Genomic DNA, 27,691 nt, shown 5'->3' with positions numbered 1-27,691 from the left:
TGAGCATTTTCATGTGTTCGTGCAGCAGGGGAGGGATGCCAGCCTGAGATTCAGACAGGAAGGGAACAGTTCACAAAGTTCAAGGCTGACACAACCAAGTGTCTCCTAGAACTGGAAGGGACCTTTCAAGGTCCCTTTGAGTCCAGCCCCCTACCTTCTCTAGCAGGACCAAGTACTGATTTTTGCCCCAGATCCCTAAGTGGCCTCCTCAAGGATTGAACTCACAACCCTTAAGCAGTTTCTTTCCTTTCTCTTTCTCTTAGAAAAAGAATGCTATAAAGCCCCCAAACATTTAAGTCAATACACTTTGGGGTGGAGTGGAGAAGGAAGAGGGGAACTCCAGTTCCTAAAGCCTGCTTTTGAGTATCAGATGAATTTTGAGACAATATATGAACATTCAGCACTTGTGGTCAGTTTCCCCTGCCCAGAAAGCCAGTGGTTTCTGCAGACATTCCATAAACACAGGCAGCTTTGACTGTGTCTGTAACAGATAGGGAACTTGCAAAGCAAAATACCCACATGTGAAGGCAAATGCTAAACACAGGAAATGCCATACCAGCTGAGAGCACTGATTTGTCTAGTCCAGGATTCCGGCTCTGATGGTGAGTTCCAGAAGTTTTATTGGAAGGTATATGAAAATCTGTAGAGTGCAATTCTGGAATAACTTGTCCATAGGTTAGGTTTCTTCCTGGTGCCTGACTTATACCTTGAGGCATTAGAGTTTATCTCCTGCTTGTTTAAAAAAAGTATCCTATCTAATGTTGCAATGGATATTCTCATTATTTGCATGAAGATTCAATCCAAATTAAAATCCTACTAATGCCTTGGCCTGAATGATACCTGGTGGCAATCAGTTCTGCAGGTTAATTGTGTTGTGTAAAAGCATTTCTTTTGATCAGTTTTAAATTTGCTATTTTGCACTTTCACTGTGATGTCTCATTTTCCTTGTCATATGAGAGAGGGTAATTAGAAATCCCTGATTTACCTTCTCTATGCTGTTCATTATATGCCTTAACTATATCCAGGGTCGGCTCCAGGCACCAGCAGCCAAGTGCATGCTTGGGACGGCAAGCCACTGGGGGCGCTCTGCCGGTCACCGCAAGGGCAGCAGGCAGGCTGCCTTCGGCGTCTTGCCTGTGGAGAGTCCTCTGGTGCCTGTGGGAGGTCTGCTGAAGCCGTGGGACCAGCGGACCCTCCGCAGGCAAGTCGCTGAAGGCAGCCTGCCTGCCATGCTTGGGGCGGCAAAATGCCTAGAGCCGCCCCTGACTATATCCCCTCTTACTAGTATCCTTTCTAATAGGAACAGTTCCAATCTTCTCTCTCGCTCTCCACTCTCATCTTTCCATTCCTCTAATCATTTCCATCCCCCATCTTTGAACCTCCTCTAATTCTGCACTTGGATATGGGCTGACTAGAACTGAACACACTGGTCCAGGTGAGGATATGCCTTCGGTTTTATAATGGCACTATAATATTTTCAGTATTTTCTCTCCCATCCAAAGATTTTTCTCTTTTGCCAAGGGGGGAGGGATAGCTCAGTGGTTTGAGCATTGGCCTGCTAAACTCAGGGTTGCGAGTTCAGTCCTTGAGGGGGGCTGCTTAGAGATCTGGGGCAAAAATCAGTACTTGGTCCTGCTAGTGAAGGCAGGGGGCTGGACTCAATGACCTTTTAAGGTCCCTTCCAGCTCTAGGAGATTGGTATATCTCCTATTATTTATATACTTCTTCACATTGAGCAGACATTTTAATTGAGCTGCCCCCAATGAACCCAGATCATTTTGCTGAATGGTTACAGTTAATTTTTTAGAACTTTTTAAACATTTCATTAAAATAATGTTGCACCATTTTGTTTTGTTTCAATAATGTCAAAACATTTCATTTCAATGGCTATATTATATTAAATATACATAAGTGTATTAAAATTAATATTTCAATGTAACAGCCAAAATGAAATGACACACAGCATTTTATTTTATTAAAACAAAACGTTTGATGTTTCCATCAAAATTTTCATAAAAATTGCCACGTTCTGACAAAACATTTAGATTTTGAATAAAGTGCATCTTCCTGCAGAAAATTCTACTGTCAAAATTTTTTGTGCCAGCTCTAAGCATTACCTGTATATTACTTAGACAAGTCAGAAGTAGGCTATACTATTGTGTGCTTTAAAATTAACTGCAATAAGATATTTAAGGTGTCAAGAAATTGAGTCTCCAAACCAGGGGTTCTCAGACTTCATTGCACTGCGACCCCCTTCTGACAACAAAAATTACTTCACGACCCCACAAGTGGGGACCGAAACCTGAGCCACCCAGGTTGGGGGAAGAGAGGCCAAAGCCAAAACCCAAGGGCTTCAGCCCCAGGTTGAGGGGTCTGTAACCTCAGCCCTGCCACCCAAGGCTCAAACTTCAGCCCTGGGCAGTGGGGCTTAGGCTTCAGCTTCGGCCCTGGGCCCCAGTGAGTCTAACGCCAGTCCTGGCGACCCCATCAAATGGAGTCATGACCCACTTTGGGGTCCTGACTCACAATTTGAGAACTGCTGCTCTAAACCTTGCTTCATTGTGATATTTGACTAGAATATGCAGATAGAATAAATCACCCATTATTACTGTTTTTATTAGGCTAACATGCATCTTTGATCTCATCTACACCATGCACTCAATGGTAGTGTAAAACAAATAAAGGAATATCTTGTTTTACCATACAGTAGATTTACACTGGAACACAGTGGTTAAATTACATATCAGTGCTGCAGATTATGGATTTCCAAAATAGACCCTAGCAATGTGTACCAAATCCTAATGCAAAACCACTTGGAAATGGCAACACTTTTTTTTTTCTCTTTCTTTCTTTCTTTTTTTTTTTTAAAAGAAAAAAGGTCTGTAAAACTTTCCACAGCTACCCTAATGTCATCTGTTCCTACCAGCTAACATTTGGTTTTAACACTGTGAAATTTCAATCTCCCCAAATCTTTTAATGTGTAACTGTTGTTGCTAGCAATATACTTCACCCATGTGCAATGTTTGTCTTGATGAGAATTGTAGCCAACATTTCCAAATATGAAAGCCTAAAGTTAAGTCCTAAATGGGAGCTTTTCAGAGCCATAAATAGCAGTGAGGTACCTACTGCCTCCCACAGATTGTGTCAACACTGGAGCCTGGGATTCAATTCCAGCTCAGGTAGCTATACCTGCACTAGCTTTAATTGAGCTAGTGTGCTAAAAATAGAAGCAGCAAAGAGTCCTGTGGCACCTTATAGACTAACAGACGTTTTGGAGCATGAGCTTTCGTGGGTGAATACCCACTTCATTGGATGCATGACATTCACCCACGAAAGCTCATGCTCCAGTACGTCTGTTAGTCTATAAGGTGCCAGAGGACTCTTTGCTGCTTTTACAGACCCAGACTAACACGGCTGCCCCTCTGAAAAATAGAAGCGTAGCCGCAGCAGACAACACAAGTGACTATGCTGTCCCGAGTATGATCCTGTTGAAACGCTGAATACATTGTCAATAGAAGTGAGATGCTCAGCTGACTTTTGTGCCCTTGAAAACTCCCCCTAGATCAGTGATACACAGACTGAGGCTTGCAAGCTGCAAGTGACTCTTCAGTGTATCTCCTGCAGCTCTACACAGCACATGGTATTAAAGCACTGTGTGATTTAATTATCAACCAGTCTAAGGCCTGGTCCTCACTATGATTTAAGGTCAAATTTAGCAGCGTTACCTCGATTTAACCCTGCACCCGTCCACACGACAAAGCCCTTTTTTTGACTTCAAGGGCTCGTCAATTTCTTTACTCCACCTCCAACGAGGGGATTAGTGCTGAAATCAGCCTTACTGGGTCGAATTTGGGGTAATGTGGATTCAATTACACGGTATTGTCCTCCAGGAGCTATCCCAGAGTGCTCCCTTGTGACCCCTCTGGACCTCCTGCATCCCAGTCTAGTGTCTTAACCATAGGACAGTCTTTCCAGTATATTACCTTCATTAACTTTGTCCATGTAGCACTCCCTATGGCCAGAATCTACATGTGGGACTGATCAAGAGCCTTAAGATCATTCGCAGACCTGGATTCCTTGTTGGTGGCACAGAGTACTGCTACTGAGACCGGCCTCAAGCTGGTTTATATTCATTTTCTAAAGCAAGGCTCTGCTGGTTATCAGTCCATGACCAGGCTGAGTTGCTTTGTCCGCTGCCAACTGTTGGATTTCACCCTTTCTAAATATCAGAAGGATAAGTATGATGCTAACAACCAGTCACTCTGAAGCCATTTCATAATTTTTACCCTGTCAGGATGGCATTGCCGTCACAGATTCAGGTATGTCTACATTGCAATCCCAGGGTGCGATTGCAGCTCCTGTAGCTTTAATTTGGCTAGCTCAGGTACCAGTAGCAGTGAAGCCATTTCAGCATGGGACCTAGGGTGACCAGATGTCCCAATTTTATAGGAATGGTCCTGATATTTGGGGCTTTTTCTTATATAGTTGCCAATTACCCCCCACCCCATCCTGATTTTTCACATTTGCTATCTGGTCACCCTAACGGGAACACTTTTTCTAGTGTGGGTGCTGCACCCCTCCTTACACCTGTCTGCATCCCTCCCGCCCCCAAGAGCTGGTCTCAGGAGCAGGGACGTGGCTCCAGGGGGAGGGATGCGGACAGGAGTAAGCAGGCTGAGGCTGGGACTGCAGCTGGGAGCAGTCATGAAGCTCCAGGCACAGGCCAGCAGCCAGGACCGGAGCTTGGGCACGTAGCTGGCAGCTGGGACCCGAGGTGCGGGGCCAGGAGCAGAGCCCTGGGTAAAATCTGTGGATGCTGCAGCACCCCCATATCCCTTGTTCCCATGCCTCTGGTTATACAAGCGAATCTGGGACCCTGGATAATTATGTGGGTGGCTAGCCCATGCGGCCGTGGCTTTACTGGTACCCAAGCTGGCTACATTAAAGTTTGCACAGGTATTTCTACAAGACCTGCAATCACAGCCTCTGATTGCAGTATAGACACACCCTCTGCCTCTGCTGGTCACATAGCTGGGCATTTTCTCCTCCTGAAGCTCTTCACAACGTGGTTCGGGAAATGCCAATAATAACAAAGTGATGCAATCTTCAACTCAATACGATGGATCCTTGTTCTATAGAATATCAGAACTCAATAAAACTATATTTTATTTCTATTTTTAAAAGGTTACTTTAAAGCCCCAAAGAGCTTGATCAGGAAACAGAACTGTTTCTCTGATTGATTGATTGATAGCACAATGCCCTTGTGCCCCAGGACACATGCAGTGTCAGCAAATTATATTTGCAGATGGGTTACAAAGCCCTGTGTGTTACAAATACAGGTAGAAACACTAATAGAAAAAACCTAGGTTAAAATGGCATTTGTTCAGCCTTGTCTGAGAGTAGACAAATAGGGCTAACTTTTTAAAACAGGTAAATCTTCATGTGTAGTCATGGTTGCGTAACCTTAGACCAGTGATTCTGTATTGTAGAAGCATGGTGAGTGCCAGAGCTACTTAGGGCACTGATGTCACAGCAGTCAAATTGACATACTGGATAGGTCAAAGGAGAAATGAGAAATGGCTCCTATCCAGGCAGGTTTCAAAGAGGACAATTCTTGATTGAGATACTTGAGTGAGAGTTTAATGTTGCTCTAAGAGTGATAGAACTTGAGCACTGCTCTTGTCTAAATTCCTTTCAAGGAGGGGAAGGGATATTATTTAAGAGGATATATTTGCTGTCAATTTTTTGTCAAAAGATATAGAGAACTGAGGGGGAAATGTAAGGCTTTTTCATTTCCTCTTGTGGGCAGGTACGCGCACAGTACAAAGCATGCATGGAACCCAATGATTTAAACTCTTTTCAGTGCTCCTTGTACAGAATATGTGCCGTCCAAGTTGGATCTATGAGAATAACCACCGACTGACTTAAGTATATTTTTACTAACTGAATTATTAGCTTCATAAGAAATGAGCCATCATTAGGGATTTTTTTGCATCCCTAAAGCAGTGCAACACTCTTTTTCTCTGTTTAAAAACAGCTTTAGGGAAGTGGGTATATTTAACTCATTGCACTGCTCATGGTCAGAGGGCATTGGCTATACAGTTCTCCACGGGATTATAGAGACAATTACTTAGGTTACTTAATAACCCTTCAGTTTCTAAAGACTTTTTAAAAACCTGACTTCCTTTCATCATGTCAATAGTTTGCTGGCCTTTAATATTTTTCTCCCCTGGGATAATAATGCTACTGGAGTTTGGCCAGCTTTGCTCTGTGGGTGCATATGGATCTCTCCTTCTGATTTTCATGGACCAGCACATTATTGTTCTTGTTTGTTTTTAATAGTGCACACTACATGCTAGGAACTTTCCACACACTAAGGAAGGATGGTGCCTGCTCTGAGTTGTTTGCAGCTGAGGGTCAGAACAGTAAACAGAGCTCAGGGAAGGAAAACAACAGGCAAGTTATATGCGCATCCAGATGCTTCACTGAAAGCAGCATGGAAGTCTTTAAAGAGACTTAATGTTACACAGGTTCAAGATTCTGAAGAGGGCTGCTTAAATTCCTTCAGAATGTTTTCTCACTAGATTATTTTCATTTACACACAAACTCGTCTTAAAAACAAAGAGGCTACTAAATTGTGAGTCTAAACTAAATTGACAGTGTCCTTTAAATCAACCACTCTCCACATAATAATCAACAGTAATATTTATGAAAAATCTCATTTTTAGTAGATTCAGTATAGGACATTTTTTGAAACAAGTTATAGGTTTTTAATGCACTAGATACGCTGTAGCTATAACTGGGGGATGAGCTTAGAATGTTCTTAAGATTTCTTTTCACTTTGTACTATTTTTTTTTAACTCAAATAGACTTGTAGCATCAGTTTGCATCAGCATTTTCTGTTGCTGTTCTTGACACTTCACCCAATGGGATGCTCTTAATGTCAAGAGGGGGAAAAGCTGCTGTCTTCCTGGAAACATGGAATGAAACAGCTGAAAAACTATGTTCCATATCTTGCCAACAGCTGGACTATCTAACAACAAACTTTGACAATGTAAGCAAAGGAGAGCATAACACATGAAGAACTGTGCCTAGATGTTATTGACAGATAATAGAATGGACTTCACTTAAGATAAACTTGAGTTAATTCCCCATACTAATGCCTCCTCCCTCCTCCCCTGGCAATTAGACTAGTCTCAGAATAATGTGCCTTCCTATAAACCAACTCTTGTTGGTTTCGTTATTGATTTAATCTCTTATGAAAAGTCACATTTTCCAGATAAAGTTCCATTCCCCTGCTTAGCTCTCTAATGATTTTCAGTACTGTTCCTCCTTCTCACAACTTCCCAGACTAATAGATTTCACTTGGCAAAACATATACTAACTTAACACGGCCATAGGGTAAAAAAGATTTGTTAGGCATTGTCCTGGTGAGTCCATCTGAAATGAAGCAGATTTGCACTTAAACTCTGCTTTCTCTTATGTCTTCCTCTAGTTCTTATGCCTAGAATTAGTTTTAACATATGATTCTGGGGACATTTTGTTGCAATTAAAAGGATAATATTTAGAATTTCTACAAAGCAGTGATTCCCAAACGGGGATTCGTGAAATGTTACAGGGGGTTCTCAGGAAAAAATTCCCTAATGGCAGACAGAGCTGTCCCAGGCAGCATGGGGCCAGCAGCCCGGAGCCCCTAGACTTCCAAGAGTTAAGCAGATCAAACCAAGCATATCTATCACACTGAGGCGATTTAAACTTCAAGACTCCTTATAAGAAACGGAAAGGAAGGTGAATATTTTTTGCTGTTTTTAAAATTAAATAGGCAGCTAGTATTGTTTTTAAAATTATTATGAAGAACAAGTTTAAGCTTTTTTGTAACGTGTTGTTTGCCTGGACTGCTCAAGACCTGAATGCTTGTGTAGGGGGAACTCTTTTGAGTGAGATCTTGGAAAAGTGAGATCTTGGAAGAGTGTTGCCGTTTTCATAATGTAATAAAAATATTGTAATGATAAATAATAATAAATAGTGTGTAATAAGCATGTCATATAAACAAAATTTTATATTTCCAAGATCACTGCTTTTATAATTTGTACTCAGGTACAGAAGAAAATCCCTGGAATTATTCATTTTTAAGAGGGGTTTCGCAAGACTTGACGTGCTAGTGAAAGGAGTTGGCAAGCTGTTAAAGTTTGGGAACCACTGGTATAAAGCCTTAAGTTAAATCATGTGCTTACAGTTAGCTGAGGTGCTGTGCTGAATCACAGGCCTAGAATTTTAGGTACCATCATATTCTAATATCTTGAGTAAATATAACCCCAATAAAGTAACTGATCAAGTTATTTCATGTTGACTCCTATTTCCAATGCTTTTTTAGTAATGTTTTATGTTGACATTTGTAAATTAAATTTCCCCTAGTAATTAATCTTAAAAGACATTGCACAGACTGCTAGAAATTATTTTCATGTATTCAAGCTGACACTTGTAATAGATTACTTTAATAATAATTATGTCATATGTATAGTTCATTGCATCTGTGAATGTCAAATTTTACTATACCTCTATAATTGCCCCAATATATAGATATGGAAACTGAAGCAGAGAGGTGAAGTGACTTGTCAAACATACCACAGTCAGTGGCCAAGCCTGGGTTAGAACATAGGTGTTCCTTGTTCCCAGTCCTAGGTCAGAGCCATAGACTATGCTGCCTTTCTAATGGTTATAACATTATCCATCAAAGCAGCAAAGAGTCCTGTGACACCTTATAGACTAACAGACGTATTGGAGCATGAGCTTTCATGGGTGAATACCCACTTCGTCGGATGCATGTATTCACCCACGAAAGCTCATGCTCCAGTATGTCTGTTAGTCTATAAGGTGCCACAGGACTCTTTCCTGCTTTTACAGATCCAAACTAACACAGCTACCTCTCTGATACTTATTATCCATCAAGTATTTAAAATTCATTTCTACTTGTCTCCGCAACATGTTTGATGACATTTTATTTTTAATACAGGAAGTGGTATTAATTATTTAATCCCACGTCAGCAAAACACTTAAACTTGTCCTTAATTTAAAGCCAACATTTAATGTTAAGCACAGGATTAAGTGCTTTGATGGGTCGAGACTTCATTATACAGGAATAAATTATTTTACATTTTTAAAATTACTGGTTTTTTCCAAGCATTTTCTCAGACTCCCTGAGATCTAAAATGGTTTTAGTTCTTGCATTCACTTTTTCCAACATCACAGTTGTTAGGCAACGAAATTGTACAAGCAAATCAAATTTAAAATAAGTCACACAGAGTTCAGAAGGAAAGTGAAACTGCTATAAACAGTTGATTCTTACCTTGGAAGACCTACATTAACATGTACTATGAATTATGCAGGCTCAGACAAAGGGTGAACAGACACTGTGACTTTGAATTCTAAATATAGTCCTTTTAATTACAACAAAAATGTGCCCAACATCATGTCTGAGACCAGATTTTCCTCTTATGACTTGTTAAAATATGTTTTGAGGCAGGAATTGTCATCTTGAAAGTCTAGTTAGTGTCTAGCACACTGAGTGCTGTCAGAAACGTACAATGATTAAACAGAAATGGTTTACCTATTACAGGTTGGATTTGGGAATGCCAGACTGATTTCTGCGTAACAATGTAAGTTAGATTTTTTGCCAATACATGAATGCTGAGGCCAAATTTTACAGAATAGTAGTATAGGATCTGAAGGCATCAGTGTTGTGGGGTATTGATGAAAAGGTTTGATTTGCCTGCACTTTTCCTCTATACTTTAAATGGAAAAATAAAGAGTCCATTGAGTGAATTCAGTAATGAGTGAACTGAACAGAGCTAAAATTTACAAAAGCAACTGGGGCACTTAGAAACTTAAATCCCATTGACTTTCAATGGAATAATTCTGATCAATTAGGGTTTTTTGAAAAATTTGGCCCAGAGCTCCAGCTTCAAGATGAAGCCAGCTGTGGAGAACACTGTAGCACTTGGAGATTCACTGGGCAGTTGAATAGGGTGACCATACGTCCCGTTTTGGCTGAGACGGGTCCTTTTTTAAACCCTATCCCAGCTGTCCTGACTTTTTTTTGCAAAAGTGGGCATTTGTCAAAAAAGTGGGCTGCAGAAGAACGTGTAGGGGGGGTGAACGTTGATGCCAGCCCCATGTGTGCGGGGGTGCGGGGGGAGGAGGGGAGGAGGCAGGGCTCCGGTGAGCAGCCACACCAGTCCTAGCCTTTGGGAAATATAGTCACCCTATGTACTATGCACATCACAGCTCACCCGAGCCCTGCCTGCCCCCGTGCAAGGAGGAGTGCTTGGGCGAGTGGCTCAGGCCAGCCCCACATAGGGGGGCTCAGGTGAGCCCCGCCTGGGGTCCTGTTTTCCCTGTGGGGAGTATGGTCATCTTACAGTTGAACTACACGTTGTGTCATCGTAAGTGGATTAGAAGCCATGCGACCTAGATCAGAAATGATCCTTCTTTCTCAGACATGGTTAAAGAGCAATTGTGTTCAAAAGAAAAAAACTTCCCCAAAGAGACCATTGGGGTACTCGGTCTCTTATAAACCTCACTGCTGGTTCCACTGGAGAAATGTACAGTTGTTTCCTTGTAAAATGTTAATTTCATCTAAAATGTTAATTTCAGTGATCAACTTTCAAGAGTCACTCTGTCAGAGGGCTATAGTAAAAGTCCAATTGTTTACTAAGCTTACTGTACCTATAGACCAATGAATGTTAAAATAGCCTCTAACGAAACCTTAGCTTCTGGCTGGCTCCTGGCCTGTTATCCAGCTGGAACAGCTATGCCACTTCAGCGCCAGTTTTCAATTCTACTTGATTAACAATTCACGCAGACCATGGGATGGTTGGGATGGATATTCAACATGCTGACACATACCAAGGATTAGCTCTTCAACTGCTTTCATTGTTGGCACCTGGAAGCTGCTATTTTGATACCCATTGTTACTACATCAGTGATCAGATGAGAGACGCGTGACATGCGACACTAGAAGTGTTTAAAACAACAATCCACTACTCAAGAGTATGTCTCTGCTGCAGTGGCAGTGTGAGACTGAAGCTCATAAACATAGCCAAGCTGGCTTTAATCTAGCTAGCTCAGATCCCAGGAACAGTGAAGCTGTGGCAGCCCATGCTTCAGCACAGCTTGGACACGCTCACCCAGAACCCTGGGAAATTACGGGTCTAGGCAGTGCCCAAGCTTGTGCTGCTGCAGCTTCACAGCTCTAGGACTCTCTAGCTAGTTAGATTAAAGATAGCTCAGGTGTGTCTACACCAGCTGCATCCCTAGCCTGGGATTTCAGTGTCGCCATACCCTCAGAAATATTGATATGGAAACTTCAAGTATACAGACCACTTCCAGTTTAGAATGAAAAACAGAAATATCTTAAGAACTCTGTTTTGCTGTAAACTATAAATACCATGAGGACTGTTTGAAACTGCAAAATGCACATTAAAATGCATCAAACTTAATATAAGAATGTTTTCATGAAAAGCCTGCAAGGATCGCAGCCTCTGGTCTAACCCGGGAGCTGGAGTAGCAGGTGCAGAATGGCTGTCCTGCCCCATACCCACAGGTTGGGGTAGATTCCATCTCTCTAACCCACCCTATGTACTTTCTCCAAATAAAGCCTTTCATTCTGGCATCAGGCAGGGCCGCCCAAAGGATTCAGGGGGCCTGGAGCCTTTGGCAGCGGGGGCCCCCTGCCGCTGAATTGCCACCAAAGACCTGGCACTTCGGCGGCAGGTCCTGGAATGGAAGGACCCCTCGCCGCCGAATTGCCACCGAAGGCCCGGAGCAGAAGAAGCTCCGGGGGCCCAGGCCCCGCAAGAGTTTTCCAGGGCCCCCGAAGCGAGTGAAGGTCCCTGCTCCAGAGGCCCCAAAAAACTCTCATGGGGGTCCCTGCAGGGACTGGGGCAAATTGCCACACTTGCCCCCCCACCCCTCTGGGCAGCCCTGGCATCAGGCACAGATGGCTGGGATGAATTTAACCCACAGAGAAGTATTTTTTTTAATCCAAAGAACAATTTCACACTAAAGGGAATTTTCCAATAATTGGTGTTAAAATCCACATGTTGGATGTGATGATTTAGATCTGTCTTATGCTGGTGTAAATCAGAAGTAACTTCACTGAAGTCTATGAAACTAGACCTTGTGTAAAACAAATTTAAGCTAGAGGAGAATCAGTCCAGGGAGACAACTTGGGTTTTCTATTAATTCATTCTAAGCAGGTCCCACTCTAGTGCAGGGACAAAATTAGGTGTTACAAATTTAAACTTTCACAAAGCTATTCAGAGCTTGTGTATCCTTATGACTCTTCTATGGCAAACAGTGGCTTTAGTCCAAGGAGAACAAGAAGTAAGCTCTGTAACTAGAAAATGATTAACAGCTAAGAAATTAATAAAAGGATTCAGAGATACAAAGAAAAAAGTATCAAAGAAGAAATGCATGGACAATTTAAAATGGTTGTTTTTCCAGCGGACTGAAGTTATAACATTGGCTAATGCTGATTCTCGTTTGTAATTGTTAAATAATAGGTCAAGTAACCAACTCAAAGATCTTGATAATGTAGGCTGTATGTCTGAAACCAAGGAGAGAAGGAAAAAGCAAGTTAAGCTTATTCAATATGGAGAGAGAGAGAGAGAGATGCTGGAATGGTAGAGTTACGATTATTGTGCTGTACCTAGTCTATGCGCTATTTCCTGACCCAAGACTAAACACTTTCACAGTTTCTTTGCTTCAGTAGCAGTTTTCATGCTGTGCCAATATAAGTCTTCTATTGCAGTGGATAAAATAGTATCGGTTCAACTGCATGGACTGAGGATGAACTGACATTTGTAAAAGAGGATTAAAGCTGAATGTCTTTCTTTACTTTATTTCCTTACTGGCCAAAAATTCAGAACAGAGTATGACACATCCTGCTGTTGGTTATAACACAGACCTTTCCATTGTTTTCACTGGAAAAACTATGTACAGAAGCTCCTGTAAGACATGACCTATAGAGTAAGAACACAAATATATAGGGAAACTGGATATGGAGCTTTTTCCCCCCACTAGTTTGCTGCATCAAATTTTGTCCCAAGCTTGTATTGACAGAAATTTGTTCTTGAAATAAGGTGACAGTTGCAGCCAAGTTCTAAATGGACAGGTGTCTGCATCACACTTTTGGCATTCATCGGCACTGCATAGTTTCAACAGAAAGACCAAACTGAATAAGCACTGAAACTGAACACACTCCGCCTTGAAGTCTGTCCCTTTGGCTCAGAACTGAGGTGAGCTGGAGAAGCTGCCAGTGCTATTTATACAGTTCCCAAAACACATTAGGAAACATACAAAACAAAGAAATGTGATGCATTCCCAGCGTATCTTTACAATCTAATTTAGATATGATGAAATGAGTAAGAGCAACAAACGGCAGAATGGAGGTGGTGCAAGAGGGCATGAATAGCAGTTAGGCTGTGCTCATGCACATCTTGGTTAGTGCATAAATTAGAGTTGGGTCTCAAGGCTTGACAACCCACCACATTTTGATCACCTCTATCCCCAACCACAAAAATATTGTATTATTTAAAATGTCTGTTTGGAGTAAGTTGAATGCTCAATAAAGGTGCTGGACTGACAGCCCTGCAAATCAAAGTCCTCAGCTTATTAATAGACTGAGTACAAAAACCTAGAAGAGTGGCAGTGTCCCCTCACAGCCCTGCCAATGTACCTCAATAGACAGCAGTGACCTCAAGGAATCTTCTCCATAGTTGAGACAGTAGCTTATGTATTCAAAGCCCATTTGATTGATGACCCCTCTTCCCAGGCTGCCAAGAGAGAGGTCAAATGTAATGGTTTTTGCAATGCCTGCGTTTGGTCATTCATGTGAAGTTCATGTTACATAGACAACAGAACAGCTGTTGGATGGCATTCACATTAAGGCCTCAGTCCTGCAACTTTACGATTCTAACAGACTGCTGCCCCTGCATAGAGCCTACTGAAGTCGATGGGGCTTCATTGATCTAAGTCACTAACAGTGTTAACTAGATTCAATTGCTTAGAACTGTCTGTCTGTGTACCTGTAACCAATACCATAGGTCATCCAGCTACCCACTAAAAATGTCTCACCAGTGTTTGGGTAGGAGTAAGCATGTGAGTGAGTTTGGTGGTGCTGGGTACTGTTTGCTTTTATATTGCTGATTGGAACTCTAAATTTCCATATGCATCTTTGGGATCTTTATATTAAGCATGTGCTTAAGTGCTTTACTGAATCAGAGCCAAAATACATAACTCTGTTTCGAGAAATGAAGTAATGAGTCACACCCTTAAAATAAGACACAATTTCTACCTACATTCAGAATCAGATCAACAATTCCATCCTGTTGTGTTTCTCAGCAATAAACATTCTGAGATGGAAAGCCACTGGTGAGTCTCAGAAAAAGAATGTTACGCCATTGTGTATGCTCTGGAGAAGCTATGCCCATACATTTGGGGATGGCGGGTCCACCTGCAGACTGACCATGCTGCATTGAAGTGGCTTCACACAGTCAAAGAAACTAACAAAAAACTTACTCGATGGAGTTTAGCTTTGCAAGACTTTGATTTTGAAATACAACACATTTCAGGAGCCTCTAACAAAGTGGCTGATGCCCTCTCCCTGGAAGGTTTCCCAGAATCATTCTGTGTATCATTGTAATCCCTGAAATGTAAAAAATACTGTTTAGCTCTTCATGTAATTATTAGTAAAATTAGAGGTGCATGTATCTTATTAACAGTTTCCTAAACCTCCAGGAAGAAATTCCAGACGGTGTGGATCCGACCTGAACCAGGCTGGCCAGCACCGTCTGTGATTTGAGGGGCATGTGATAAATAAAGTGTGTGTGTGGGGGGCTCCCTTTGATGGACACCCAGCCAGCCAGTTAGCTGTAAAATTTCTCTTGGTAGCTGCTGTTTACTTGCTTTACCTATAAAGGGTTAAAAAGTACCCCCAGGTTAAAAAAAAAAAAAAAGTGGGCACCTGACCAAAAGAGCGAATGGGAAGGTTAGAACTTTTTAAAATGGGGAAAGAAACTTTCCGTTTGTCTGTTATTCTCTGGGCTGGAGCAGGGCTGGCTTTAGGCCAATTTGCCCGATTCCCCGGAATCAGGCCCCGTGCTGAAGAGGGCCCCGTACCTTAGGCGCCTTTTAAATTTTTTTTACTCACCCCGGCGGCGGTTCGTACTGCCGGGGTCTTCAGCGGCCCCGGTCCCCTGGCCAGAGTGCCGGCCGGAGCGCGGCAAGAACCGCGGCCCCACTCTCCCAGCTGGAGCTCCAGCCAGAGCACGGCAGCCCCGCGACCCCGCTCTACTGGCCGGAGTGAGGCAGCCCTGCGACCCCGGACGGAGCACAGCAGCCCTGCAACCCCGGATGGAGCACAGCAGTCCCGTGACCCCGGACAGAGCTCCGGATGGAGCGTGGCAGCCCCACGACCCCGCCTGGAGCTTCAGCCAGAATGCGGCAGCCCCGTGGCCCCGTGACCCCAGCTGCAGCTTCGGCCGGAGCGCAGCAGCCCCGCGGCCCTGCTCTCCCAGCTTGAGCGCGGCAGCCCCGCGGCCCCAGCTGGCAATCTGAAGTGCTGCCAAAGACTGGGAGCGCTGCCTGGTGAATACAAGCCCTTCCTCACCCCAGAATCAGGCCCTGCTCTTGCTAAAGCCGGCTCTGGGCTGCAGAGACATGGAGCAGCAATGCTATAAGCAGAAATGCTGTGTAAGGTTTGAACCAGCTTCATGGCAATTAAGTAGTTATGCTAGAGTAGGGCAGCCTGTGCATGAAGTTGAGGTCAGGAACCAAAACGCTAGAAAAACTAGTCTTCTCAAAGCGGCACACCACGGAGAAGACAGATCCAGATCAAGCCTAGACATCCAGGTCCATGACACAAATGCAGGGAAAGAATGGGGGACCAGGAACTTCCCAGGAGGGAAGGGTCAGCCCTCCCCAACTGAGATCCAGGTGCCAGGATGGAGGATGCCTTTAACTCAGTCCAAGTTCTAACTGAGGCAGAAAGGAATTTCTTCCTAGAGATAAGCGCTTGGAAGCATAGGACAAGCGTTTGGAGGTGGAAATGGAGGCAAAGCGCTTGGAAGTGGAAGAGAGAGAGGGGAGAAGTGCTTGGAAATAAAGTGCTTGGAGCTGGAAAAGGCTAAGCTGGATCAACCAGGTAGCCCTAACAATCCTTCTCCAGGTACTGCTCCTCATTCTAAGAAATTCCCCACATACAAGGTAGATGATGATCCAGAGGCCTTCTTAGAAAATTTTGAAAGGGCCTGCCTTGGGTACAACACCTCTATAGACCAGTATATTGTGGAACTGAGGCCACAGCTCAGTGGACCCTTAGCAGAGGTGGCAGCTGAAATGCCTAAAGGATACATGAACAAGTACAAACTTTTTAAATAAAAGGCCAAAATTAGAATGGGGATAACACCTGAGCATGTCCATCAGCAGTTCAGAGCCCTAAGGTGGAAACCAGACATGGCATTTTCACGACATGCCTACCACATTGTAAAAAAAAGAAAAAGGAATGCTTGGATATCAGGAGCAAATGTTAAATCTCTGGAAGATCTGTCTCTCCTAATGCAAATGGAGAAGTTCTTAGAGGACGTTCCTGAGGAAATAGAAACGTACATCTCTCAGGGTTCCCTTTCCACTCTGAACGCTGGCATACAGATGTGGGGACCCACATGAAAAACCCCCTAAGTTTATATTCCACCAGCTTAGGTTAAAAACTTCCCCAAGGTACAAATTCCTCTCCTTGTCCTTGGACGGTATTGCTGCCACCATCAAGTGATTTAAACAAACATTCAGGGAGGGGCCACTTGGAGCCCCATCCCCCCCAAAAATATTCCCCCAAGCCTCTTCACCTCCTTTTCTGGGGGGCTTGAGAATAATATACCAACCGATAGGTTAACAAAGTGAGCACAGACCAAATCCGTGGTTTTTAGGACACTGAAAATCAATCAGATTCTTAAAAGAAGAATTTTATTAAGAAAAAAAGTAAAAGAATCACACCTGCAAAATCAGGATGGAAGATAACTTTAGAGGGAAAATAAAAATATTTAAAACACAGAAGATTCCCCTCTAGGTTCAACTTCAAAGTTACAAAAACAGGAATAAACCTCCCTCTTAGCATAAGGAAAATTCACAAGCTAAAACAAAAGATAATCTAACGCATTTCATTGCTATTACTTACAGTTTCTGTAATTTTTTGATGTATCAGTTTAGGATCTTTTTAGGTCTCTCTCTTTGTCCCGAGAGGGAACCAACAAAGAGAGTACAAACAAAACCTTTCCCCACTCCAGATTTGAAAGTATCTTCTTTCCCCATTGGTCCTTCTGGTCAGATGCCATCTAGGTTAATTGAACTGATTAACCCCTTACAGGTAAGTGATTCTGTACCTCTGGCCAGGAGGGATTTATGTTACTGCTACATAAAGGTTGTTACCCTTCCCTTTATATTTATGACAACATCCTGGATGGAAAGACCAAAACTGTAACCGAGGTGGGGGAAATCGGAACCAAATGGGTAGAGGTGGTGGAGTAGAAGAAAGCTAGTAGCAGTTGGAGCGGGGATACCAGAAGGGGCAACCTGAGACGATACCCCACCATCTAGGGTCAGCCCAAAGCCCCACCTCACAAAGAGGAACACTCCACACAGCCAGAGAGACCCCAGATGCCCTCCATCTGAAGAAGTGTTTTTTTTACCCACGAAAGCTTAAGCTTAACTCCCTGACTCTTCCAAGAGAAAAAAAAATCAATTCATATTCAAAGGGTAGGCTCCAGAGCAAAGTTGGCTGTCTTCCAGAAGCATTTGGTTAATCCCATGTAACGCAATACGACAATATAATTTTAAAATAGTGTAATTACTGGCCCATTTTCGAGATGTCTACCATCGGTGGTTTTTGAAGCTTAAATGTATCTGAAGATCAAAAGTTCTGGTAGCCTGCCTCAGATATGAATGGCAAAGCAGAACATTTACTTCTTGAATTCAAAATTTCTTCCTAAATCTTTGTATGGTGCCTGTCACAATGAGGCCCAATCCGGACTGCGACATCTGAGCACTACCTCAATACAAAAAGTAATTCCTGCAAGGAAATTACCATTCCCATGCAGTTATTGATGCTGTTCTTTTATTCCACTTTCTGCACTGCCTCTGCTGCTCTAGAAATTGATATTGTTATATAGTCACAGGTACAGGTTCTGCCACAGGACCTCAGGACATTCCTAATCAGGTTTCCCCTCAGCCACCACCAAGAAGAGGTAAACAGCTTTCTGCCACAATCCATTTCTACATCCTCCTCCACTGAACTGGAGTGCTAAAGGGTGAGCGTTAGAAACACCATCAGATTTCTTGGATGCTGTTTTTATCATCATTGCATCTCAATTATTTATTATTATATGTCATCGTATCAATAAGGACAGCAATATAAAACAGTTCAGTGGTTTCATAAATGTGTGTTTGTTGTTCTGCCAAAAAATTGCAAACCTATACTTTAGCAGAGCTTGTAATTATCTAGATGTGCTGGTGGGCATTATAATCATAGTGTGTGTGTGTATATATATCTCAGTGCACTGGCAAAAGAACTGCTTAATAGAAATGGACTACTGTCTTCTGAATGTAGGGTCTTTGTTATTGTCCCGTTTGTCCCACTCCAATCTGCTGACCAGGCCTAGATGGTGAGCATTTTTACCTCTCTTTTCCTGTCCTCACACCCAAAAGGGCTGAGTCTGATTAGCAATTGCACTGCTGTAGATCAGGAGCAACTTCAGTGAAGTTAATAAATGCCAGTTTCACACCAATGTGAGATGACAATCAGCCCCAGGTCCAAAAGTTCTTCTTTTTTGATCTCTGCTGTAGTTAATGCACAATCCATTTCAGCTTGGTTTTTGTGTGGACAGGCTTTACACCATACCTCGATAACCCATTATGAAAACTTTACCTTGAGTTTCACTTATCATCTTTGGCATTCTTCCCTTCTATGTCACAGTACCATGCTCAGTACTTTCAAGAGCAAACAGGCTGTAATCAAAATGAATGGAAGCAACGGAACATTTTCACTGCCTGTTCCTCCAGGCCTTTCAATAGACTTCCTGCAAAAACAATTCCAAGTGTATTTTTTACATGAAAGCAGGCAGACACGCGCTTCATGGTTACATACTGTTTATTGTATCGGGTATCCCCACAGAAATCTGACGCTGTGGTTCCACCCTAAAAGTGACTTTATAAAGATGAATGGCATTTGGGGGTCCCATATTCACTGGCCTCACTGACTTCCATATTAAATAGACTCCACTAGCAAGTAACAAGTGTTTTTTTTCCTGCCTGGCATTTCCATATTTATTGGGTTTAGGTGCAAGGAGCAGAGAAGGGGAATGAACTTGTGTCAGGGGTGGACATAGCCTCCCAGTTCAATGGTTGCACTATACTAAACTGCTGAGGGGGCTCTTACCAGCAACACCCTTCACCACAACTCTAATCCCAGCCTGCAAAGGGGAGGCTCTGGGAGAGGGGGCCAGCCCTGCACTCCCCCAACAGCAGTGCCTCCTGTCCTGCGGGGCTATGCCCAGCTATCTGCTCCTCATGTTGCAACCTGGCACACAGGATCACAGTGCCACTCTGGATTGGCTCAGCCACCCTTCCATCATGACGGAGGGGTAGCCAGGCCTAGCCTGGACAGCGCTGTGACCCTGTGCATCAGGCTGCAACGCCTGGAGCAGAAAGCCAGCCCAGCCCTTTGGGACAAGAGCCACCACTATAGGGTGGGCTGGCTCTTCAACTCCCACTACCCAGGGGCCTCCCCTTCGCAAGGGACTGGAAGAAGTGTTTGTCTGCCTGTTTTTGCACCCTTGCTTTCATGATTTCTCTGGTTGCAACTGAATCCATGAACCCCCATAAAAGACTCCTTCCCCCGCCTTGTGTAATATTACAGGCTGCGATGTTGAAGAGTAAGAGGGGATGACCAGAACACACAGAATCAGGTTTTTCCATACTTACCCCTTTCAAAAAAATAAGACAGAAGTAGCTACTAAGTCCCCTGGAAAGCAGTAACTCTGACAAGCATTTAGGGGTCATAGTGGACCAACACTCACTGAGAGTTCCCAGCGCAATGCTGTTGTAAATGGGAGTAACGAGGTGGTTTTACCTTTGTACACAGCATTGGTGAGACTAATTCTATTACTACATTCAGTTTGGATGTCTACATTTTAAAAAGGATATTGAAAAAATTGAGAGGGTTCTGGAATAAACCTTACGGCAAGAGACATAAAGAGCTTGATTTGTTTTAGCTTATCAAATAGAAAATTACAGGATGATTTGATTACAATGTATAACTACCTTCACAGGGAGAAAATACCAGGTACTAAAGGACCTAATCATAAGAACCAATGGCTGGAAACTGAAGCCAGACAAATTCTTATGAGACATAAGGCGCACATTTTTAACAGCAAAGATGATTAAGCATTAAAACAAACTGCTAAGGTGAGTGGTGGATTTTCCATCTCTTGATTATTATTATTTATTATTTGTATTACTGTGGAGCCTTGTAATGGGCAAGGATCCCCATCTCTTGATTATTATTATTTATTATTTGTATTACTGTGGAGTCCAAGTAATGGGCAAGGATCCCCTTGTGCTGTACCTGCCCCAAGTGTCATCAGTCAAGACTGGTGGATGCTTTTAGCCAAATACAAGTTACTGAGCTCAATTCAGGAGATAACTGGGTGAAGTTTAATGGTCTGTGATATGCAGGAGGTCAGACACGATGATCTAATAGTCCCTTCTGTCATTAAACTCTCTGAATCTATGAAAGGCAGGATGTGGGAAAATGTTCCAATGTTGGTCTTTTTCTGCCTCTTCGCTGCTCAGCTCTTGTTGTTTTTTCGGAGAATGAAAATAGCATTTCATAATTACCTGCTCCCTGAACCCAAGGGCCTCTTGATTTAAAAAAGGGAAAAATGGGGACATGTAAGATTGCATAATTTAGTAGTATTAATAATAGTAGAGTGACTAGGATTAAGAGAGTCTTACAAGAAAAGACCTCCTTGGAGATATTTTAAGACATTAGCTCATGGTTTCTAACCAACAGCATTTGGTGTGGCATCTGAGCAGACACTTGCATTATATATCAGGGCAGGTGCAGAAGACTGTACTATAAATACTTCCACTTTAAGGAAATTAGCAGACTGTAGGGAACTACCTTCTTGGATGACAGAAGTTCAGACGGGAATAGATCATTTTCTAAAGCAAAAATTGTAAAATCATTTTAGAAAATGCCAGTGGTTTATTACCCACTTTACTATTTCCCAATCCTAAATTAACACCTGCACTGCACATCTTAGAAACATGACTGAAAACATTCACAGTGGTGACACTGAGAGCTTTTAGTACATGCAGCTATAATATTCACAGACATTTTTGCATGTGTGTGTCATCCACTGGATTGAGCAGGGAACTGGGAGTCAAGATTCCCATCTTACATTTCAAGTTCTACCACTAACTTAAGCCTTGCTCAGCTGAAGTCAATGGGAGGTTTTTCCACTGATTTCAATGAGCCCAAGATCAAGACTGAATTGTGGAACTGTGGGAAGGTAATTTATCCTCTCAGTTGCTTCAGTTTAATTTTCTCACTTTATGCTCTATATAATATCTCACCATAATATTATGTGGTTTAGCTAATTTATTGTAAAGCTCCTTGAGATCCTTAGCTGAAAAGATCAATACAAACTGTTGTCATAGCCTGCCTAATTGATCAGTAATTATGGTTTTTAGTGTTGTATTTGTTATACAGCTAAATAGAGATTTTTTTTCTGACCCCTCCAAAATTCATGTTATTCTTTCCATCCCAAATTCATTTTTATGGACCCTAATTATAAAAATGTTTCAGATCTCTGGGAGACCTTTGTTCAAATCAGGTTTTGCCTGTACTGAAATGAATTAGTGTTGCTAACTCTCTCCCTGCATGAAACAGACCTATGAGCTCATACAACTGACCTATTTGAGTGCTTAATCACCTTTATCTGTTTGCCAAGAACTGGCAGAACCAGTCCTCATCAGTAGCTAGGTGTCAAGTCTTAACAGCTCAGACACAGCCATCCAGAGAAAGAACAATTTAAAAAAAAGTGTGTGTGTGTGAAACCTGACAAATTCAAAAATCCTGTTTGAAATGCGTGTGTGTGTGTGTGTATGTGTGCGAGAGAGTGTGAAACCTGACAAATTCAAAAACCCTGTTTGAAATGCATTTGTGAAAACAGCCTTATCAGTAAGGGATGTGTTTCAAGGCAATATGCATATGAATACTACATCTATTTACTCCTTTGCATCTGATGCCATGCATCTGAAGAAGTGGGGTTTTTAACCCACGAAAGCTTAAGCCCAAATAAATCTGTTAGTCTTTAAGGTGCCACCAGACTCCTCGTTGTTTTTGTGGATACAGACTAACACGGCTACCTCTCTGACACTCTCTCCTTTGTGTGTTTTCAGAATCTTCAGCGAAACCTAACCTGAGCTCTGAACAAAGAGAGACATCCCTCCCAAGTTACATTCCATGGCTGCATGTGGTCTAAGAAAATGCAGCTTCCAGTCATGTTCTGAGAGGTAGAACCATCTAGCAATTAAGCTTACTAGATAACAGACCCCTTTGTTGCAGGGAAAACTAAAAGTATTGTTTAAACATACTCTTTCTGTATCTTTCTTCTCTGTTGTCCAGCTTTTAAAAAGCCTAATTTATTTAACAAAACACAACATAACTGCAATAGGTATTTCCCTCTAGCAACATCAATTATCTTTGTGATCTTGCCAGAGACAGGTAAAACAGTTGTTAAGAAGCCAGCATGCTTGTTGTGAAGTAAGAGGGATTATGACCTCAACTCAGCCAAAGTGCTGTGGCAGAAATCTCTGGCTAAAAGTGGTGAAAGAGTAAGTAACTGGAGCTAACAGTAATGTACGAGTATTATCATTATCTTGGAAAATTAGTGTTTGTGCTGCATCATTTTTCAATATTCATAATTAACTTCAGAACATACTTTCCTCAAGTATCACTTTTTAAAGCAGAGAGAGAGAAAACAATTGTATATCTCTCTTAAATGCAAGGCCCACCTTTTCTATCCAGATGGAGCAAAAATACCCAAGCAACCTGAAATGTTCAGTAAAAGGTAAGATGAACACGTTGTACATGTTTGTGCTTCTCTTCTCCTCTGTCAGAAAAGCCATTTAAATCACCTCTAAAATTCAGATCCATGGGAGACCGTGGAGTCTTGATATAAACAAACTTCACTAACCCGAGATTACAGTGTGAGAAGAACCTCAAGATTTCCTTTTTCCTGGGAAGGCAGCAACTTCCTCTGGGTATCTTCCTGAGATCCAGGGATTGCCCCCTCTGTCTCCCTCCCCCCCGCACCAATATACAGGTTACTTTCCAACTTCCCCATCCCACCTTGAGGCTCCCAGGTCAGGGCCAACATCCTTTCAGCTAAAGGGAACTGAATGCAAGTCTTGTCAGAGCCTATGAGCCCCACTCGTTAATTGGCTCTTCAAGATGTTTTTTTAATTTTGCAAGACATTCATTCTACCCAGAGAGTAACAGAGCTACCTCAGAGTATTCCCAGCCCCACAGCATTTTACACTTTTAAAGTCATTTTTAGTTTTGGAACCCTAGCATCTGCATGAAACGTATTGCTCCATTTCATAATAAAATTGGTTTGCCATGCAAAATGTATTTAGGTTCTTTTTTTTTTAAAACCATACTAACCCAGGTAAGAGCCCAATCCTGCTCCCACTGAAGCTAATGGAAGTTAAAGAGATGGTCACAAATAAATGACTAAAGCACACAAATTAATTTACAAAGGATTTTTAAAAACAGACTCTTTGTTCCTATCTAGCTATACTTAAAATACATTCCCCACAATTTTGTCTTACGACACCTCAGCCAGATGGAATTAATCATTGACACCTAGTCTCAGTTGAAATCCATTTTAAAGGAAGGCAGAGGGAAGAATTTCATCTTCTAGCGATATCCCTATGATTACCTTTTACTCTTGTAGGACAATCAGATACCATTGCAATGAGCACTACAATTATCCTTTACTGTAGGGATAACAATACAGAAAGCATATCCTTAGCGGGTGAAATTGTACATTCTGTAGTAAAGTTTGGTCCAAACACCTTCGACTTTACACCATTTGATATGTGAACTCAGATCCTGCAAATGGCCACTGCCTTTATAATTTGCTGAAACCAACCCACAGACCCAAACTCTGGTGGGTTGAAATTGACGGTTGTTTGGTTTTTGGTTTGTTCCACCTCCTCCCTGTCTCTTCCCCATTGATTCTCTGTACATTGAGATTCAAAGGGAGATGGGTACTTACCTCCCTTGGCTCCTTTGATTCACAGCTCTAATTGCCCCAGCAGCTAGGGTGACCAGAATACAAGTGTGAAAATTTGGGACACTTTTTTTTTTTCTGGGAAGGCAGGTATAGTTGTCTATATATGGCAAAGCTCTTAATGTCAGTACAATCCCAATAATTTGGGGATGTCTGATCACCCTAGAAGCAGGTAAGCATGCTAGAAGCTATTGGAGCTTGGCCTATGCTATGACAAACATTGATTCAATTGAACCAGTCATAGCCTCATTGAGGAATTTTCTGCTAAAATTCCTTAATCCAGACAAAAGCCACATGAGGTTGGTTCATTGCCACCTTCGTGCAATCACATCCTGCAGATCATGCACTTCCCCATACAGCCCGGTTTACTTTCTTAAATTGTGAGAAGGCACACCTGTGTTGTGCTTGTCAGGGTCTGAGAGATCCTGTTGTATCTTGCTCCTTGTGCTAATGAGACATAACATCTTATTTCACTATGGAAAAACCACAATAGGGAAAATAACTCTCAATTTAATTATACATCATTTTCTTAATCAGGAGCAGCGCCAGGGTTTCTGACGCCCTAGGCGGACGGCCATTTCGCCGCCCCCCGCGGGTCCGGCGGACCTACCGCAGTCATGCCGGCGGACGGTACGCTGCTGAAAAGGCTCCGGTGGAGCTGCTGCAGTGATGCCAGCGGGCGGTCCGCTGGTCTAAAGGCTCCAGTGGACCTGCCGCAGGCATGACTGCGGTAGGTCCACCGGAGCCTTTAGACCAGCGCACCGTCCACCAAAATAACTGCGGCAGCTCCACCGGAGCCTTTCCAGCAGCGGACCATCCGCTGGCATGACTGCGGTAGGTCCACTAGACCCGCGTGCTGCCCCCTTGGCAAAATAGCGCCCCCCCAAAAATTCTGGCGCCCTAGGCCATTGCCTAGGTCGCCTAAATGGCAGCGCCGGCCCTGTTCTTAATTGTTTTCAGGGTTGCTTGAGTCTCTCACTTTTAACTTAAACTATCTAAACATTTTCTTCATATATTTCAGGTTTTGTGTAAAACTTTTAATTTCATATGAACAGAGCCCAAGAGTAGCAACCATCTATCATTTCAATGGCATCTACTTGCCTTCGTTCTTTACAGCACAAACTATGCAAAGCTTTACATAGTTGTGTTAAAAAAGAGCTGCCCAACTCACCATACCCGACCAGTTGCCTCAACATTTTCTGTAGTTTAACTGCTCAATAAGCCCAAAATAAATTGCTAGGAAGTTAACACTTGCACTGCTTTTATGTGTAACAGCAGTTTCCCACCCGCCCCCTCCCTCCCAGTTAAGAATGTGATGAAATACTGTAGTGGAATATGATAGACCTGTTCAAATCCTTGAGGGGGGCCATTTAGGGAACTGGGGGAAAAAAAACAAACTGTTTGGGGATTTGTCCTGCTTTGAGCAGGGGGTTGGATAGATGATCTCCTGAGGTCCCTTCCAACCCTGATATTCTATGATTCTATGAAGGTCTTACAAGTTGTTTGGTCGGCCTTATCAACTCAGGCCTTGGCTACACTGGCGCTTTACAGCGCTGCAACTTTCTCCCTTAGGGGTGTGAAAAAACACACCCCGGAGTGCGGCAAATTACAGCGCTGCAAAGTGCCAGTGTAAACAGTGCCTCAGCACGGCTCCTAGCGCTGCAAGCTAATCCCCACGGGGAGGTGGAGTACCTGCAGCACTGGGAGAGCTCTCTGCCAGCGCTGGCACTGCGACCACACTCGCACTTCAAAGCGCTGCCGCGGCAGCGCTGTACAGCTGCAAGAATAGCCATACCCTCAGCTATTTTCAGTGAGGCAAGTCCATCTCCTTTACAACAGGTTGTGAACTACTCTGGGGGCACTGTGAACAAACTCCTCCTCCTTGTCACAGCTACTTTACAGACACTCATAGAAATCCTTCTTGTCATAAACAGATAGTTAAGGGTTAATAGAACAGGAGTACTTCATGTCTCTTTTGCCTGTAAAGGGTTAACAAGTTCAGCGAGCCTGGCTGTCACCTGACCAGAGGACCAATCAGGGGACAGGATATTTTCAAATCTTGAGGGAGGGAAGTCTTTGTGTGTGCTGTTAGTGTTTGGTTGTTGTTCTCTCTGAGTTCTGAGAGTGACCAGATGTGCAACCAGGTTTCTCTCCAATCTCTTTGATACAGTCTCTTATTTGTCCAGAATAGTGAGTACTAGGTAGATAAGGCGAGTTAGGCTTATGTTTGTTTTCTTTATTTGCAAATGTGTATTTGGCTGGAAGGAGTTCAAATTTGTATTTTGCTGAAAGGGTTTTAATTTGTACTTGAATACTTAGGCTGGGAGGGTATTCCCAGTTTCTATAGCTGAAAGACCCTGTAACATATTCCATCTTAAATTTACAAAGATAATTTTTACTGATTTTCTTTCTTTAATTAAAAGCTTTTCTTGTTTAAGAACCTAATTGTGTTTTTATTCTGGTGAGACCCCAGGGGACAGGGTTTGGATCCACCCGGGAATTGGTGGGGAGAAAGGAGGGAAGGGGGAGACAAAGGTTAATTTCTCTCTGTGTTAGGATCACTTTCTCTCTCAGGGAGAGTCTGGGAGGGGGAGAGAGAAGGAGGGGGGAAGGTGAATTTTCCTCTCTGTGTTAAGATTCAAGGAGTTTGAATCACAGTGATCTTCCAGGGTAACCCAGGGAGGGGAAGCCTGGGAGAGGCAACAGTGAGGGAAAGGGTTTACTTTCCTTGTGTTAAGATCCAGAGGGTGTGGGTCTTGGGGGTCCTCGGGCAAGGTTTTGGGGGGACCAGAGTGTACCAGGCACTGGAATTCCTGGTTGGTGGCAGCGCTACAAGTACTAAGCTGGTAATTGAGCTTAGAGGAATTCATGCTGGTACCCCATCTTTTGGACGCTAAGGTTCAGAGTGGGGAATTATACCATGACACAGCTACTTTACAGACACTCAAAGAAATCCTTCTGAGTGCTACATTCTTTTGTCTGGGGTTTGGTTGCAGTGATGTTTGCTCAGAAAACAAATGAGAAAACTGTAATAAAAAAAATCAGTCTATTAGAAGGGGATGTGGGAAGTAGATATGCCTGTTTATAAACCAATCCCTGTTGACAGTACTGTGTGTTTTACCTAAATGATTGATCTTACAGCAGCGTGTAGAGGTCCCAGTTAGGATTGTGCTAGGTACTGTACAATCACAGAACAAGAGACAGCCCCTGTCTCTAAGAGCTCACAATCTGCCTACATTCCATTAGAAACATAATTTCTCTTTCCAATCAGGTAA

General features: G+C 42.8%; 1 long non-coding RNA gene across 1 annotated transcript; it reads left to right on the top strand.

Annotated features, from left to right (window-relative positions):
- Window positions 1-570: 570 nt before the first annotated feature.
- Window positions 571-22,573, top strand: LOC127057904 (uncharacterized). The gene is made up of 3 exons (XR_007776228.1): window positions 571-602; window positions 20,382-20,517; window positions 22,519-22,573. It is a non-coding gene; the product is annotated as an uncharacterized LOC127057904 (long non-coding RNA).
- Window positions 22,574-27,691: the final 5,118 nt, after the last annotated feature.

Source organism: Gopherus flavomarginatus, chromosome 9, assembly GCF_025201925.1.
Source record: "Gopherus flavomarginatus isolate rGopFla2 chromosome 9, rGopFla2.mat.asm, whole genome shotgun sequence".
Classification (NCBI taxonomy): domain Eukaryota; kingdom Metazoa; phylum Chordata; order Testudines; family Testudinidae; genus Gopherus; species Gopherus flavomarginatus.
The sequence above is the reverse complement of the archived record's forward strand: the minus strand, read 5'-3'. Positions and strand labels throughout refer to the sequence as shown.